The sequence below is a fragment of the Haemaphysalis longicornis genome, unplaced genomic scaffold (genome assembly GCF_048455015.1).
Source record: "Haemaphysalis longicornis isolate Haplotype H1 unplaced genomic scaffold, Haemaphysalis longicornis Haplotype H1 scaffold_2, whole genome shotgun sequence".
Taxonomy (NCBI): domain Eukaryota; kingdom Metazoa; phylum Arthropoda; class Arachnida; order Ixodida; family Ixodidae; genus Haemaphysalis; species Haemaphysalis longicornis.
The window spans coordinates 33,187,987-33,207,131 of NW_027526295.1; the positions used below are offsets into that span (position 1 = coordinate 33,187,987).

Sequence of the window (19,145 nt, forward strand, 5' to 3'; positions counted from 1 at the left end):
TGCGAGGCGCTTAACTGTCCCGCCAATTCCGTCGCACACGCTCTTGCCGTGGGATGTCGCAAAAAAGTTCCAGCCGGCTCGAATCTGGTAGTCACTTTCGTGGTGGCACAAGTTCAAAAAATGTTTTTTGTTTTTGTATTGTGAAGAGGCTCCGTCTGAGAAGTAGTGAATCTCTTTGAGTTCAGGCATTTCGTTCTTCAAACATTTTATCAGCTCATGCTGAAATACTGACACTGCTGCGGTATCGTGCTCCTCCAAGCAGTCAGAAATGACAGCGAAAGACATCACAGACAGACCTTCGGTGTTTTCTGAGGCGCAGTATGTGACTATTGGATGCATGGTAGCTTGCGTGTTCACCGAGTGATAAGACTGAGGTGCATCTTGAATTTCAAAGCTGTAATTCTCCGCAAAGCCCATGACTGCAACTGCCTCTTTTTTGCTCCGGCTTGCCTTCAGCGCTCGCAAGTGTTGAGCTCGCTGCTTACTAATGAAATGGTGGACCTTCAGTTCACTCAGCATGGACGAAAATTTTTCAGAAAATTCCTGTGGTGTCATAACAAAACATTGCAATGTGCAGCGAATACCAGCAATCCACTGTTGGACTCGGACTTCACTGTGCTCACTGCGAAAAACATCGAGGCTTCGGAGAAGTGTCTCGGCGGACGTGGTCCCAGGGCAATCGCCACACCTCCCAAAGATGCACTTCTCACTATCGAGATCACACACCGTTGTTCTCAGTAGCTCTTCCGGCGTGTGGCTAAGGCCACTAGCATGCAGCATTAGCTTAAAGTTCTGATGCTCCATGCACACACACACGGTGTGTGTGCCACTGGCGCCAACCAGAACACAGTGGGCAGGGCGCAAACTGCCAAATGTCGAAAAACCGCATTTAAGGTTAAATGTTCGTTTCCACTCGTGGTTCATTTCTTTCAGGTTCATCAGCAGAAGGCGTTTTTGGCGACCGTTCAGAGCATCCTTCCTCCCAGGCAGGCAGTAGGAGACCGAGTCATCTTCAAAAAACTGAATTATCGATGACTTGGTGGATTCACTGATCACGCGGCCTTGTCTTTTTGGTCGCGTTCCCAAAATGCCTTCAGCCACTTTCACCTTCACTGCTTCACGCACCTCCCGCTCCGACGCGCCAAAAAACGTCATGATTTTCTCGCGGGACCAAGAATGCGGAGCCAAGGTTAGGAACTGAATTCTCTTCTCTCGTTTGTTTTCATCGTTGAATTTGCGTTTTACCTCATTCATCAGAACAACATAATCAGAAAGTTCAAAGTGTTCATTCGTTTGCTGGCCATATGTTCTTTTTCACCAGGGCCGCGAAATGCTCATTCTGGAAGGGTGTGGCCTAATTAAAGCCAATTGACATAACACTGATACCCCAAAAAGCACCGCAGGAAAGTCAACTTCCTCTGACCGTGATGACGGTCGTGGGTGAAGTGAAAGATGGTTGAAATGCGAAGCTTTCTATGGTCGAAAGCCAATCTCTTCACAGCCGAAAAAGTCCACATTCTTATGCCCAAAACGCGCTGCAGGAATGCGAACTTATGCAATGGGTTTCCACAATGGCACATCAGCGCCTCAAGAAAAAATCCTTCCCATGATCGGAATCGAATCTGGGACCCTTGCGCTATGAAGCCGATGGCTATCCGATTGTGCCATTTCGGCATGGTCGAAGCAGCTGGAATTTTGGACTGACTTTCACTCAGGTTGCATGGTGGAAAGCTTCATTCACATTTTAATCATCTTTCGGTTAAGAAAGTGGCTTTGATTTCTAATTGAATTCTAGAAGTGTGCCCTAGGGGGAACTAAATGTGCAGTGAAATGACTTCGCACTGTTTTTGAGAGCGGCGATTAAGTAGAGTTTATTTGGGGTGATTGAGCTGCCTGCACCTTTGCTGATGATGTGGACTTTGTTAAAGCTGCCTTTTTTTCCTGTGCTGGTGGTACATGGTGCAGTTGTGGTTGTCGATGATGCACGGCAAGGGACTCTCCCATAGATCTCCAATTATCCCGGTCCTGTGCTAACTGCAACCAACTTATCCTCGCAAACTTCTTGATCTCATCCGCCCACCTAACTTCCTGCCGCCCCCTGCCACTCTTGCCTTCTCTAGGGATCCACTCTGTTGCCTTTAACGACCAACGGTTATCCTGCCTTCGCATTACATGCCCTTCCCACGCCCACCTCTTCTTAATTTCCACTAGCACGGCCGCTCGATGTCCCCCTTTTGGTGCGGCCCGCCGAATGCTCCTCTCCGCCTGTGAAAGCGATAGTTCTCTCTCCCTCCGCACCGTCGCCTGTGACGCTTGCTATCGGCGACGCGGGGAGGCTGCGACTTTGAAAGACGCCACACAGTCAGCCATCTGCGCTAGCAGTTGTACATGGTTCAGCTGTGGTATTATTGCGCTTCATTGCGCTTCCCTTGAGACGCCCTGCTGAACAGGCTGCAGTAATTAACATATTTATATGGAGTAGAGACTTTTTTTTTATTCTGGGGTTTAACACGGCGAAACTGCATAAGTTAGGTGAGGCGCACCGTAGTAAAGGGCTCTGGATTACTTTTGACCACCTGGGGATCTTTAATGTGCGCTGAAATCTCGAACCCACGGGCATTTTCACTTTTCGCCTCCATCAGGAACGCGGCCGCTATGCCCGGGAATCGAACCCGCGTCCTTGACCTGGACCCCATTGTAGAATCTCTTTGAATGGGTCGCAGCCGCATCGTCATCGACCGCCATAGGCCTGGTGTGGCCAGCCATTGTCTTTAAGGGACAGAGGTCAATCTCCCTGTGCTCTGGCATCATCGTCATGTCTAGGGGCGCACGAGCGCACGCATTGCTTCTTCGTCTTCTCTTCCCGTTGATGTTCCATTAAACATAGACCTCGATGGTCGTTCCTCTCCCCCTCGACGCTTGAGTCTTGTCCTTGGGGGTCGACAGATCCCACACCCATGTTTAATGGAACTGTAGTGTCGAGCTTATTTTTACCGGAATTTTCGCGTCTCTGGGACTTTATTTTCGCGACATGCAGGTTACCATCGGACAACATGTCTCGTACAATTGGCAGTAATGGCCCCAGGTAAATAGTTCCAGGTGCACATTATTTATTACTCAAATTTGCATCCCCCCCAAGAGTTCACATGCGGGGAGAGGGGCTTCTGGGACAGTCGTAGTATGTTTTCTAGATAGCTGTTAAGGTCTCCATTCCAGTTGGCCAATAGGGGCTTCAGCAGCTTCTTGATGAAGTGCTGACACAACTTTTCACAGTGGTACGGGTCACTGAAAGCGGAACACCACATCAGAGGACAGTTTGAGAGGCGCGGAAGCAGAGCACTTGAAAGTAGCCTGAATATTTGTCCACAGCTGCGCATCTCTGCTGACTGGAGGGCTCTCTCGACAAATGTACAGACCAGCTTACACAACCAGACAACTTCAGGCCAGGGGCATCCCTCAGTCCCCCTTAATAATCAAAGCTGAACACAAACTGGTACGCCCCCTCCCGCGAAGCTTTTTCTTTCAGCTGCAGTTAGCACGGTGGGCATGTCACCCAAGGATTCAAGATTTTCATGTATTGCGCTGTTATTCATTTGTGCATCGGCACGTGCCTAGATCTAAACATGCAGTCACAAAAGTTTACCTTTTCTTCACAAACGAAAGCCAAACATTCTGCCAGGTAGGCCAGTGTTGTTGGATTTCAAAGAGGACCTTGAGAAGAAAAAAAACCTCCCTTAATTTTCTGCGTTCTGTCAAACCTCTCTCTCTCTCTAGCAGATTTGTTGTGAGGTTCTTAATGAGGTGGTTCGGGTCCAATGAAAGGGACAGTGTATCATTTTCCCAGACTCGATGCAGCACAACGTGCTGCAGTGTGTTGTCATCCGACATGTCTCAAAACACACGGCTGTGTTTGTGTGGTGGTTGTCTGTAACAATACGGATAATGAGGAACCACGCTTCTTCCACAGCTCTCAGCACACTGAGAGTCAGGTTACTGAGCCGATCATTCTTAAGGTTCCTTGTAAAAAAATACCCTACGCGGATAACGTAAGCCCTGAAAAGCCCCCACAGGACAAAGCATGTTGGCTATTTCAGTGGTTCACAGCCGATATCAACAAGACCGAAAATTTTGTCGACTTGACGGTCATAAATTACTTTTCGCTGTATTGACATTTCGTCAATAATCAGGCTGCAGTAAGGCTCTTTTGTAGCCGCAAGCTCTGTCTCTCGACTTGGAGCTGTTCCTTCATTAGGCTTGCTTCACGAGTCTCTCGTTCCGGCAAACCTTTGTAGTGTGCTTCGGCACGGCAGCCTCAGCAGTTTTCTGCCCCTCACATGATAGTAGCCTTTACAAGAAGTCACCTTCCACAACGCACATTCCCTCAGCGTGGGTTCCTGCCAAGTTGGCCACAGCTTATCAAAGCTGATAATCTTCCACGACAAATTTGGCACATCTATCTCCTTGTTTTGCGACCTCCGAAAGTGTCTTTAGAGCTTGCACAGCTCAGTTGTCCTCCTATTGTTGAGCTTTCTTCCTGCATTCATCACAGGTTTGTTGAAGTTTTCACAGACGTGTTTATTCTCTGCACTTTCACTTCAAGGCGGTGTGCGTTTCTTTTCGTCTCCTCAATGTATCCTACCAGGTCAAATGTCGTCTGGCATTCTTCAGCTTTCAATACACTGTGTTCTTGACCATCCACAGACTCACGCGAAGCTATGTTTTGTTGTGTCTGGTATCCACTGGCTGCGCTTTCAGCATCGGGTTCTCCTAGACGAGGGTGTTTTGCTTTTTCATACCTGACACTAATGCTGCATGGTTCCCCTGAAATTCTCACTTGCATGCATGCATCACGTGGGACACAAAGCAGAGTTCTGTGCTTTTTGGAACAAGATGTAAGTTGGGTAGGACGGAAACTGAGTCGGCACGGCTGTTGGAAGCAGCAACGTGTGTTTCATTCCTCCCTCGTAATCGTCTGCGGTGAAGTGGAGCGAACACACAACGGCCCTGGAGCTTGGCTGCCACTGGCTGCCCTTGTCACTCCATTGTCAGGAAAAGGCCAGGCATTCTGGAGGTATTCTTTCGACGGCAGCTATGGTAGCTCAGTTCCGGGTGTCATACAGCATTCAATTTGCAAAGTGGCAACCAACAATTTTTAGGCGTCGCGTGCAGTGTAATTCATCCACAGAACTGACAGCAGTCCGAAATAATAATCGAGGTCGCATGTTGACCGGACAACAGCAGCGTAAAAGTGTCAAGAGTTGAAAGACTGCCACCTTTGCACGAGGCGGTGCAAGCAAAGGCAAGACGCTCTCTTCACCCATAAGCAGCGCCCCCACCTCCCTCTGTGGCCAGTGAGTCAACTTCTCCTTTCACAAGAGTTCTTTTGTTCGCGAGATGACTCGGCAGGCCGCACTAAAGGGGGAAGATGGAGTGGCCGTGCTACTAATATCCCCTTAACACGCGCTTGTTCCCTGATTCACTCCGCTCTCTTCCTGTCCCTTAATGTTACACCCATCATCTGTTACATTGCTGTGATGAGAATTAACTGTGCAGAATTATTTTGTTCGATTTCATGTGATTGCGTTAAGTACGTTTGATTAACTCGAATCTCAAACCAGTGCAAGTTCTGCTGCATGTGTATTGTAGTTGGCACTATTATTGCACGTTACTCCTGTTTAGAGGTAAGCGAATGAAGTACACGTTTCGGTAATGAGGGGTCTGTTTGCTTATTTAGTGTATGCCAGCTCTTCTATCTTGTGGAATATGCCACAAAATGGGCATACACACAAGGATGGCGAACGATGTGCATTAAAGCTTGTAAGGCTTCTGCCGCAGGTAACTGCAGACACCCGTTTTATTCGTCGACTGTCTGCTTTTGGCTACAAAAGACGTGCGATTCTCTGACACTGATTGCGTAAGGAAACGATGGCGTGTGCCTAAGGCGTATTGTGTCTCTGGCGGTCTCTTTGGAGAGCCAAGTGCATGGATAGCCATGGACGCCGGCCCACTCGAGACAAAATCCTGCCGACGCCCATGGACGGCTCCGTTCACTCATAGATCATGCGGGGTCCTTGCAGTTAGTTCCATGGGTGGCGGCTGCGGTAAAGGTTTCTTTTTCGTTTTCCCTCAGAATGAAATAAGTCTGTCCCCTCCAAGATTGAGCGATTAGTTCTCGGGCTGTCCCTCTTAGTTGTGCGAATTAATGCTTAGAACATGAACGCACAGGAATGTGTCACACATTAAAAATGAGGCACCCTGGACTCTCACTTCAAAACATAGGTTGATGCCATTGAAGATGTTTATAAATACATTGTCAAAAGTGACTCTTTAATTGTGTGAAGCGCGTCGGGAATAGCAAATTTGGCGCTGTCCTCAAAAGATAAGTTGATGCCCTTCAAGATGGTTTCTAAGGGGGGACACTCCTCTTAAAACTATTTCTTTTAATTTTTATGTAAACTCTGTGAAACTTGTCAGTCTTGCTGCTTTTCCTCCACTTATTTCAAATATGGAATTATTTTTTTTGTTGGTCAATTAGGTGCTGAGATAATTAGAGGTAATTAACCATTTTTGGAGGAAAAATAGACAAAACTGTGTTGGTCAGAAAACTGTCATTTTTACATTTTCCAACACTATGAACACTGGTGAGTGCAATAAGACAATCAGTTTTTTGATGCGTCGCTTAGAACTAATTTTACAGCTCATTAAACTTCAGTGTTTGAAGTTGGCACTCAAAATGGCTCCTTGCCAGTGTTGCCAGCAAGGTTTAATGAGCTGTAAAATTAGTTCCAAGGGATGCATAAAAAAAACTGATTGTCTTATTGCACTCACCAAGGTTCATAGTGTTGGAAAATGTAAAGATGACAGTTTTCTGACCAACACAGTTTTTTCTATTGTTCCTCCAAAAATGGTTAATTACCTCTAATTATCTCGGGACCTAATTGACCAACAAAAAAATAATTCCATATTTGAAATCAGTGGAGGAAAAGCAGCAAGACTGACAAGTTTCACAGAGTTTACTCAAAAATTAAAAAAGTTTTTTTAAGAGCAGTGTCTCCCCTTAAACATATTATCAAACGTCATTGCGTGCAGCGTGTAAGGAATATTTAGTTAGAAGCAGCGATATGCCATATGCTGACAATTGTATTTGCCTGGAATTCCACACGTGTACAAGAGGCAACCTCGCTGTGAATGTAATCCAAGTTGACTCTCACAATGTTCTTTTCTGTCCTGCCTCAAATAAGTCTCCCGCATGTCTAATCTTTCGCGGGGTTCCTCCATTGTGATGATGTTTGGAAATAGTGATTTGTTTGTTTTGAAGCTGGAAGGGGAAGGGTGGGGGGAGGGGGAAATTGGCCCAATGCTAATGAGATTAGAGGCGCCCCTCAACGGCGCCTTCGCTGTTTCGCCGCACGTCACTTGAGCACTGCGGGAAAGCCCGCCGCTGCTAGCGGAGAACACCGGTGCGTGTTTTCCGACTTTGGAATACCTCGAAAATTTATTCGGAGTTTTGAAACAGTGCTATTCAAATTGAGGCCGAATAGAATATTGCATTGTTCGCTGTGATATTTGTAAGCTTCAATCATTTTCACACCCCTACTACAACCCACCAGTTTGATTGGCCTTTGTTTCTTCTCGTAGCCATTTATGCCTATTTTCATCACTGTTATGTCATGCGTGGTCACTGCTAAGAAAAACTGCTTCCTCAGTGTTTGTTTATTGTGCATTTTGAAGAGTGCGAGATCCAGAATTGTATGCTCTTCTACAGTGCTGCTTTGTTTCCATTTATGTCATCCATTATATACATCTAACATTGCAGATTAGGTTGTTCAGCCTGTGACCCTATGTATCGACTTAAGGTAGCCCAAGATGGTGAGGGGTACTCCAGAACCGGGCCGCAAAAGGGCTGTCAACTCCTTCTTCAGTCACTTCTCCAAATGTCCTCTCGAAACTGGCTTCAGGTGGGCCAAACCAGTGATTGACACATTACCAGTAAAAAGTAACAGTGTCACTGTTAGAGTAATTGCTAAGCCAAAAAAGTAACTCTGTTACAGTTACAGAGTTCCCAAGAGTAACTTGTCACAGTTACAGCTACTGTTTAAAAGTAATGTCATTATTTTTCCATTACTGTATCAAACTACCAGAAACCAAATGCTAGCCAGGTGAAAACATGTTTTTTTTTTCTACCTGGATTATTGAACCAGAAATTTCCTCTAGCTAGAAATAGCGGAATTTCTAGCTAGAAATTCAGTTTCTAGTTCATTTCTAGCTGCCTTGAGATTTATTTCCAGCTAGCATTGTCAGTCCAGCTAGAAGAAAAAAAACCCTCAAGGTGGAAGTAATAGTCTCTGGCTAGACTAAGAATTTTTCTAGTTAGAAGCTGTTGATTCCAGCTAGAATCGAATAATCTAGTCAGAAATGAAGCTGGAAATTATGATTTCTTGCTAGAAATGCACTTTCCAATATTGGTGCTAAAGCATGTGGGCTGTCAAAATTGCACATAATAAAGCCCTAGACCTCAAGTCCTACAACAACAACTGTTGTGTACGCCTCATTTTGTTGCATTAACTTATTATTAATGCACCCTTGGTGTCATTACAGGTGCCCTGTTCTTGGTGGGTCCCTCTGTGGTGGCCTTTCTTTACAAGGGTAGGCCAGCTTCCTCCTCGGCCAAGGTCTAACTGCCAGTTTCTTTTTTTCTTGTCCCCGCTCGACTCGAGATGAAGGAAAAGTTTTGAGAAATCTCTCAACCCATTCCAGTCCAGGCCTTTTACCCAACTGTCGACTGTTACAGTGCGAGCTGTTTTACCAGTTTCCGAAGCCACGAAGAAAAGCACAAACTGTGCAAAGGAAATTCACAGGACATTTATTTTTTCTCTCGCATTGTGCGTGCGTCTCCTTTACCAATATTTGAGCAGCATGTGAAACCACTCGAAGCATTCTCCAGGGTGCGGCCAGGCCAAGGTTGCTACTGCAAGTTTTGCAGAAAAACACAGTTTCCCCCCCTGCCTCCTTTTGTTTTTCTGTCACTACAAACAGTGCAGTCCTTGCTGCTTTGGCCTGGGAGCTTGTAGATGAAATGGCTCGTCCCGTCTAGCCTTTGCTTGCACTCCATATGTGCAGACGGGCCCCACTTTTTGGCTCGAGCCCTCAGGCCACCCACCAGCTGTCAGATGAGGTTGCGGCGGTATTGTAGGCTTCCCTGCTCTTCTCCTTCGCCATGATTCTGAAGCTGCGTGCGCCTCAAACTAAAACTATTGACAATGGAAAGCTCTAGATGCCAGGAAAAAAAAGCTTTCACCACCATTTCGTCGTCTTTCGACAAAATGCGTAGCTCGCAGAGTAATGATCCACATGGTGCTGTCTCCACCGCCATCGTGGTCTTCGTCACTCGCTTCTCTCGAATCGCCATCATCCCTAACTGATGGAGGCACGTAATTCTCTTCCTCACCGAAGTCGTCATCGTTTTCGCTAAGTGCGCCATTGCAGAATGCACGCGATGAGGAAGCAGTCGTGCATATCAGCCGAACAACACGCACGCGAGAACACCCTGGAATCCAGAAGGCCCGTGCTGAAGGTTGTGCTGCACCCTAGTGAAAAAAGACTAAAACTGCAACAGACAAAGTTCACTTATCCCTCAAGAGATGGCGCATCATGTACGCAAAGAATGCAGGTGCATCGCAAGGAGCCAAACCCCAAAATTTAACCTTGAACACCCAGGTGATGCATAGCCCGAGAATGGACCTCTACGGCCGTTTTGCATTGTCGGGCAGGGCCTGATGACAAATTGCAAGGGGTTAAATACCGGCCTCCGACATCGGTCTTCTGCAGGAAAGATAATCCCCTTAGCGGTTTCCTCTCCTAAACTACGATGAGGGGAGCCGCGTTGTGGAAAGGTGAAAGGTGGAGAGGATAAGGCAAAGAAGAAAGTCTGAAAAAATGGAAAGAGCAATCTCTACGTTGGCCTTTAACGAGTGTTGCTGTTGGGTAATCTTTTATGAAGAAGGAAGTAACTGGAACAGTATTTCCAGTTACAGTTACTCTGTAAAAAATAACAGTTACAGTTACAAGTTCCTCCAACTTATGAGTAACCGGTTACAGTTACAAGTTATTAAAAAAGCAAGTACGTAGTTACCGCTCCTTACTTAGTACAACTAGCTACTGCCGAAGACTGGGCCATACTCATTCGGGATTCCAATTTGAAATGGTTGCACTTAGTGTACAAGAAAGGGGATAACACAATGAAAGAGACAACACAAGGCAATGGTGTGCAAAGCACCAACAAAGTTCTGTTCTTTAAAAATAACTACCACTTATACATTCTGAAGGCACAATAGAAAAAAACAAAAATAGAGCCAATACATAATATTAGAATCAACAAAATGCACTGCAATTTTCCTACACCCAATGCGTGTGCATCTAGAAACCCGTTGCTTGAACATATGAAGCGAACTGTTTTTATAAAAAGCGATACTGATGGCTCGGTTCTCTGTGTGCCTCCAATGCCGGAAAGCCACGGAGGGAGGCTCCCAAAGCTCCCGTGATATCCAGCAACCATAACTTGCAGTAAAGTTGAGGTACGGCTGCATCAAATTGTGCTGGGTGCATTCACACCCAGCACAGCACGACAGATGGTTACTGGTTGAGTGGACCCCACAGCACATACCGGTTATCCCTGAGTCCTAGATTCTAGCAGAAACTTGACAAGGGAGACCAAAACATGACATGCTGCAAGATAGCGCTGCAAGATAGCGGAATTTTATGCACAGCGCCCTGTCCACACAATTCATTTCATTTTGTGACAAACACTGCAGCCCAACATTTATAGATGGGTGTCTACAAACGTTGCTGAAGCCCACATCATCACAAGCTGTACGATTCACCGCACTGCAGAGACCAAAAAGCTTCTTAGGTGCATCATACCAATCAGCCACTGTTATTAGGCATGGCTAAAAGGCACTAACATAGCGCAGCACCACCACCAGAAACCCTCTTGTTTTTCGCTATCATTTTCTGCAACCCCTGTGGTGCCTAATTAAATAATTTTTAGCCACTGTAACCAACAAAAAGTTTGATTAACCAGTGGCTTTTAAGACGTGGTTTTAAAAGAGCACCAACTCATGTGCTCAGTGGTGACAGCTTGACTGCCAGCCAAAGGCTCGGTGGAACAATGGAAAGCAGTGGAACGCTTGCACTTCCGCTTTTTATGAAGAACTACCTCAGATCAGTCTGCCCTGAGTACCCCACTCGAGGCTTTATTGGCAATTGTAAATCTAGTCTTCTTCAATGCCCTTTCCTTCTCTTGAGGTTAACGCTAGAGTGGCCATTGGGATTGCTGCTACGTGCTGTTCATTGCCCATTGTTTGCTCCATCGTTAGTGCCTAAATACCCGGGTTAGCAAAGCCCACCATTTTGCATCCTTTCTTCCTCGTGAACATTGTGTGGCTGTGATGTGTGTTGTGCAGCTGACTTCGCATAGGAAGATGCGTGTCATTCAGCTGCTAGGTAAAATGCAACACCACCTTCCCTTTTTTTTCACTGAAGCCCTTGTGCTTTCATTGGCAGGTTACGAGGGTTGAATGATTGCTGCACCGTTGCGAGGTGAGCTTTTTTTTTTTCTAACTGTTCCAAAACATTCAAATGGCGACGAACACATTTATTTGCATCGCCCTGCACCACCGCACATAATCATGGCTCGAAACGCGATGTGGCTCAAACATTGTAATAGTATTCTCAGTTTCGTCATCAAGCTACTGACAACACTTCATAAGTCACAAAGTGTCAAGCGCAAAGCTGCTTTTCCTTGGAAACCAAGTAGCACCTTTACTTGCTGTACTTTGCTGGTTCTAGCCAATGCACCCCAGCAGATGGAAAAAGAACACAAGATGTTATTGGTGTCTGGTGGCTTGAAAGCAGCCGAACTTCAATTTAGTGAGACATTCACAGCATCTTAATTATGTTAATTATGATCTCTTTCACTACGCGCCAATCACTCAGTCCTGGCCTGGCATGCCAAGGGTTAGCTTTGTTTAAATGTTTGTGCAACCTAACGTGCTTCAGTTAACAGTGTAAATTTGTCAGCCGACTAAAAGCCCCAGTGACACACAAAGTTGAAGCTATTTGCAGCTATAGGTATACCCGGACAGCGCTGTACGGATTATGATCATCAGCGCCACACGGTTTCCTGGAACAAAAGGCAGCACAATGCAAACAAAAAAACAGTCCAAAAATGCAGAGCATGTGTGACATTGTGTCTCCTGCAAGCTCTCTTCTATGTGGAATGATACTTTACATATACTGCCACCATGATGGCTCTGTGGCGTTGTGCTTCTGAGTCCAAGGACACAATTTCGATTCCTGGCTTCGGTGACTACTTTTAAGATGGAAGCAAAAAGCAAAAATATTTGTGTGTACGAGATTTCGGCGCACGTTGAGGATCCCCAGGTGGTCGAAATTAATCCAGAGCCATCCACTACGGCGCAGCTCAGAGCCCAGGTATATTCGGAGTGTGTTAAACCCCCAGAATGTTTTTTTGTTTCTTTTTTTAACTTAGCTGGTAACCAAAGAAAGCTGGTGCATTGTAATTATCAACGTAATAAACCATTCCCGGTATTCCCCACACTAGTTCATTTAAAAATCATTTAATTTTATTATTTATTTTTACGATGGACGTGCTCGCATAATAAAAGTGCCCCCTATTATTTTCAATTTAAATGGACGAAGAAAATGAGGTGTTTCACAGAGTGCTTTCATGCTGTTCATTTGAAGGGCTGTTTTCCACACATGCCGGTCATTCGATAACAAGTGCAGATAATCGCAAGCTAGAGACCAACCTCACGCAGCTTTGATGTCACCACCAGCCAATTTGCAAGGTTCCCAAAGAAATAAAAATAGAACAGAACAAAAGACAAAACGCACCTTGAAGTTGTTTTTTAGTTTTATTTTGAGTTGATTTTCTGTTTCGTTTTCATTTTTCTTTTGTTTTCATTTTCCTTTTCAGTCACGTTCTCTTTGCCTCCTTTTCTTTGGGGGAGGTGAGCTACCTCCAACATTTCACTCGCATCTCATTGCAGCCCCCCTTTATACGCATTAATTCGATAACATTTCTGTATCAGTTGGTGTGCAGGCCTGTATTTCGATTATTTGCATCCTATTAACTTCTTTGTGGACTAGAAACTTTTCACAAAAGACTGTAGCTGGTGCGGTAAATTCTGCAAATTCTGTGAGGACTGTAATTTCTTCCTGCTTCCCAAACGATTGCTCCCGAACACATGTACCTGGTTCCACCCCTGAGATATTTAATAAAGCTGCATGGGTGCATACGTTTGGGCGAGTGTCCGCTTGTGATGGCAGCATCTAGTTTACAAGTGCCCTGCTAGAGCCAGCTTATCTTGACTTGCCACATGTCAAATGACTTGAGCACATTGCAGAAAGTGTTTGTTAACATCGAGGCAATATTCTTGAGGCGGTCAAAAAATCTGTTTCAGCCGCTCTCCTTTATAGTTGTTCGTGTGATGGGTGGGGTCATGTAGAACTGTGTGAATGTGTTTTATCTCCAAGTTCCTCCTTTTTTTTATGTTAGAGTCAACAAATTGATTCATCCTCTGTAGTTCAGTTTTACCCTTTAATTTGGCCAGGTTAGAGGTCCCATCAGCATATGAAGCTATGCAGTTTAATTGCAGTTAATTTTGGTTAACCCCTTAATCCAACCAACTTCAACCATCCGCCATATTGTGAACCGAGCATGCTTTCCTGCTTTTTTCTGTTATCATTGAAGCTTCTTTCCCTACCCATCAGATCGCATTTTACAAGGCATAAACTATGAATCATGAGAACAAACAGACAGCGCTGTGTTTCTTTGTTGTCTCTTTCTCGTGTTTCGTCATTTTGTGCTCTTTATTCCCTTTAAAATTTATCAACTCACCCAATCTTCCTCTTCTGTTAAGAGGACATGTGTAGGCATGTTTCCCAGATTGACCTTGTGTGCTTCCCTCACTGTGAGACTGAATGGTCAGTGATGGGGAGGGAGGGAAGAGGGGGGATTAACTTACCTTGGGCTTACGTTGCTGGCTATGGCTCCGGCTTCCATCTTTCCAGGCTTTGTTGTAGTTGCCTGTCCAGTTCACAAGATGCCTGCTGCACCTGTGGTCCTGTATTCAAGGTTCGCACAGGTCCTTGAAAACCTTGAAAACCCTTGAATTTAGAAGTGTAAATTTCAAGGCCTGAAAAGTACTGGAATTTTGAAAGGGTCCTTAAAAACCCTTGATTTTTCTGGAGATAACAAATGGCCCTATCTTTTCACAAGAATTTAAAGTGTTTGTCGTGAATTTTATGTTTTAAAAATGTACAGAAACATTGTAACTATCAAGTTTTAGTGTATTGCGTGAAATTACGAGTTGTGGGTTCTCATTATTACGAGGCAACATTGGGAGCAGCACTCCTCAATAGAATTCATGTCACGATACAATCCCGTGAAAGCCAGCTTCCGTTCTCTATCTTGCATGTTCCATCTAGTCTGTGGACGGCCTTTCATTGCATGTTTGCTGTGCCTCATACGCTCCATCTGCGTTTGCTTTTATGTGCAAATGGCGGACGTGTACACAGTTCATCCTGCCTTGCAGCAACACTTGCTGAGTTAATTTCAGCGGATACTCTTGCTGACAAAGCAGGAGATGCAGGCAACATTAACTAAATTTTGAAATCAAACAGCCTCAGCAAAACACCAAGGAAAACGAAAAACCTCTAAATATAAACTATGAAAAAAAAATAACGCTGGGGGAGCATTCATGAACCCATAGCTCTTATCTAAATGTGCAATAATGTTCTTAGGTACTAGGCAATATCAAAATTTTGCATTTTGTTGAAAAAGTTATAAATAATCCCAGATAAAACATAAGATGGGGACCTTGAAAATGTGTTTTCTGGTCCTTGAAAGTCCTTAAAAACCCTTGAAATTTAGCTTTTGAAGCCCATACGAACCCTGTGTATTAGGCTGCATTCTCATCTCTGGCTCCAGTCTTGGCTGTGGCTCCAGCTCTGGCTCCTACCTCTGCGATGATGTAATGGTGTTGTGTCCCCCTGTTGTTCGGTCTTGGCCTTATCTTAACCTAGTTCTTAAGATAGTTCTTAAGACGTAGTTCTTAAGACGTAAAACTAGGTTAAGATAAGACCGAAGGTCTTATCTTAACCTAGTTCTACGTCTGTTTCCTTTTTTGATGAACGCTCTTTTTCCGTGCACTGCTGTTGTGTCTTGCTCGTTAGTCTTACGTTTGGCTAGGCAGCATAGGTAGCGCTCTGGGTGGTTGCCTTTGCAGGTGACACACACTCCCACGTCCACATTTCATCTTCTAAAAACAATAAGACACATTCTTCTGGGTTTTGAAAGAACACTATTTAGAGATAGATTTAGATAGCTATGCCATAGCTATGCCATTTGGTGTGGCAGTTGTCTTTAATGTTTTAATGGTGCTAGTAGTTGATACAACTTCTGAAGTCTTAAAAAAATGGACCGTCGTGAATTTTAAAAGAAATAAACAGTTTGATGAAAACGCAACAGCTCTGCTGCCATCTTTTTCATTCATTACTGATGGGAGAGTTGTAAGTAGCGCAAGGTACAAATAACACTCCTCTCTCAGGTCGCTCTTCATTTTTTTCACTCAACTTCGCAGAGAGAACGGTTGGAGCATTTCATAGGCATCTGTGCGTAGCGGCCACTTGTCAGCGCTAAGAAGCAAAGTCGAAAGAGATGCACGTGCCAGTGTTTGTCCTGTACATCGCTCTCTTCTATATCCTGTACTTGGTGGCACTAGGTAGTTGTTTGTTCGAAATAAAGTGTAGACCCCTTAGCCGAGCATCAAGTTCTCCCAGGCCTACATCAGCCCTGTGGCCAACGGCTAGGCATATGAAGAAATGTGCCCTCAGGTGGCGTGATTTACAGCCCTGTGCCACCTAGACATGTAGGACTGTGCTTGAGCTCTATGTTCTCGGACTGTGATGATGGCCATTTTGGATCAATCTTTGGACCAGACGGCGCCAAAATCCCAGTGTCTAATGCACACAAGTTCTCCATAGACTCATCAGTTGTTCACACTTCCATTTTCAACTAGCCGGCACAAATCACTGGATGGCTTGCCATATGCGCACACCCTTAGCTGGTTGTCCTTCAACGTAGATTGTGTTGAACTCCTCCATCTTTTCTTTCTTTTCTTTTTTTTTTTTTTTTTTTTTTTTTTTTTTTTTTTTTGCTGCCATTCAGGGTTTAGAGCTGCCAAATTTTCAGAAGGTTTTAATGAAGACTGGTCTAGTGTGGATTTTACTTCATATAAGTGCCACTGTATCGCTAATTGTGACCATAGATGCTGCGCTGCTCAGGGTCGAGGGTAAGTACATACTTGTCTACAACACAGTACTTCAGTATCCTGCCTTAACCCACGAGGGATTTGAGGAAAACTACTGAAGCGTTCTGAAGTCCAAGCCCACCCCGTTGATCTCCAACATTTTTGTAAGAAATGTGTTTCTGCAGTTTTCAGATGTGACTAGAAGTTGAACTCGTAGTTACAAAAAAGTGTGTTGTGCACTATAGATGTCCATCTTGCAGTCGAACAATTATGGTTCGCGCTTTCTTTTCCCCAATGGGGGTGTTGCGACTGTCTCAAGTCTTTCTTGAATAAATTATCAGAACATTGTAAACTCACTCTTTCTTGCTTCTTGCGTGACGTTTCCCTCCGATACATAGCATATACACGGTGAATCCTTCCCTATTTAGTGTGTTGGAAGATTGTGCTGGGATTTGTCTTTCAATCATATTAGGCCACTGCGGCTGTAACTTACCAGTCGCATGATCACAGTGCGTACTTTTCCCGTTTCTTCAGCACAAAAATAGTCCAGCGCATTCTCAAGACCGTTATGCAGTGCCGCGAGGTTTGTTTTCTATGCCTTTACAATAAGCATGCTTGGGGTACACAGGTATAGTACACGTACCAGCACACAAAAAATTGCGTAGTATATGCGTGGATTTCTTCAGGGGGCAAGTTTTGGCTCGCTCTCCATGCCTTCCCATTCTCTGCTGTGAGGCCTACAGAATGCTGCCACACAACCGTGCCTGTGTGTGTGGGTAGCAGCCATTCGCAGAATATTGATTGATTGTAAGGTTTAACGCGCCGACGCAACGCAGGCGATGAGGCGCGCCGTAGTGGAGGGCTCCGGATTAATTTTGACCACTTGGGGATCTTTAACGTGCCCCGACATGTCGAACACACGGGCATTTTTGCTTTTCGCCTCCATCAGAAAAGCGGCCGCCGCGACCGGGAATCGAACCCCCGACCTCGTGCTCAGCAGCGCAACGCCTTAGCCACTGAGCCACGGCGGCGGGTCATTCGCGGAATATTGCATGCGATTGAAGGTGGATCATCTGAAAGACCTATGTAGATTGCGTTAGGCTTTCTTTGAAGTCCCAGAGCTGTTGCCATGGTCGCACAATGCGCCAAAGAGAGTTCTTCAAAGAAATAAGGGGTATGCACTAACCTCTCTCACCAGCCTGGGTTCTAGGATGTGGGTGGCAAAGTGATGGGTCTAAATAACACAATTACAGCCTCCTGGTAGAAAGCCGGTAGAGTTTGACTTATGGTAACATACAGGTATAGCTAGTTAAGTATGTGTCCATTGGATGCTGCGGAAAGGTGAGCATTAGCTTCCCATGCTACGTTGATCCAGTTAAGCTTGCTCGATGCTTATTTCTGTACAGAAGGCGCTCATCAGCAACTTTTTGCAGCAACTTGCAACTTTTTATTCTTTAACGTTCAAGGCGCATTATACATATACAACAAATATAAAAACAGTAAAAAAAAGGAATGGCAGGATTACAATTATTACAGTGCACTGTTATAATCATGTTGATTTAAATGTGCTGGCATCTGTGACTGAAGCGATGAATGTGTTAGTACTTTTTTTCAGTACCGTTCGAACGCGTTCAAACGGTACTGAAATAAACTGCTCCCACAATTTTAACTTATGCTATGGTAGTTCATTTAGTATTTTGGAACATCACTTTTCTTACAAAACTACACAAACATAAAGAATGCAGCGATGCCCTGAAAACCCTAGGTTCCTTCCGATTGTTTCTGTCTCAAGCTTTTATAACATCATTGGTCATCTCCAGTTCCAGGCAAATTGTGTTTTAACTGAAAGTTGAAAATTTGGAAAAAGTAAAAAAACAACAGACTGTTAGTATCCCATAAAGAAAAGAAGAAGTAGTAATTACTCTTTTTGAATTAACTTTAAAACAGGAAGTTAAAATTACTAAGTAAATCACAACTAAAGACTCTGAAAAAAAAAAGACAGCCAGACTCTGTCAAGTACCAAAAGTATATTTTTCTTGCAGTACATAGGCTTCTCCGGTTGTGGAACAGTTGTGGAACAATAATAGCCTGAGTTCTCCCTGAAATAGGTACTACCTATATCAAAATTCATTAGTACCCAAGTCAAGGACGTAATTGGTGATCAAGAAAAATTTCAAGTTATGGAATCGGAAAAAACAGTCATAACAGACACCTGGTTGTACACCCCCGCACAAATACTTTATCGTGATGCAAGCATTCATTATTACTCAGAATTATTTGAAAGCTTTTGCATTACTTTGCATTGCTTTTGCAAATTGCAGTTAAAGGAGCCATGAAGAGAAAATACAACTTCGTTTAATTTGAAAGAACGAGGGTTCAGTATCTCACTCAGCTCCATTACAGCCACAAAAGATGTTTTTAACGAAAAAAAAGCAAGAAGTATTTAAAAACTTTCAAATTTTGCGCCACAGTGACGTGTTATGAGCAAGAATGACGTCATACGGGCCAACAATAAAACATAATTTTCAGTGCGTTAACTGCACGTTAGCATTCAAGTGATGCGGTCAAATGGAACTAGAGGCCCCATTACAGACGTCCAGTCATGTATCGTCGCGACAGGTCAGTTAGGCGGCCGCCAATCGCACAAACAAGGTTCCGTGACGTCATAGAAAAGTTGCGGGAAAGTGGCTAGGGGGTCGCTACTGCTTCAAATGTTTTCTTTAATATCTCCGTTATTTGTTCGAAGATTGCGATGATATTGGTATCATTGTTATCGGGACTAAGCAGTCTTTCTAATAAACCCAACTTGTA

At 44.5% G+C, this 19,145-nt stretch overlaps 1 long non-coding RNA gene across 1 annotated transcript; it reads left to right on the forward strand.

Annotated features, from left to right (window-relative positions):
* The first annotated feature begins 7,360 nt into the window (after positions 1-7,360).
* On the forward strand, positions 7,361-16,199 carry LOC144168828 (uncharacterized). Its single transcript, XR_013322252.1, has 3 exons — positions 7,361-7,958; positions 8,599-8,646; positions 11,563-16,199. It is a non-coding gene; the product is annotated as an uncharacterized LOC144168828 (long non-coding RNA).
* The last annotated feature ends 2,946 nt before the right edge of the window (positions 16,200-19,145 follow it).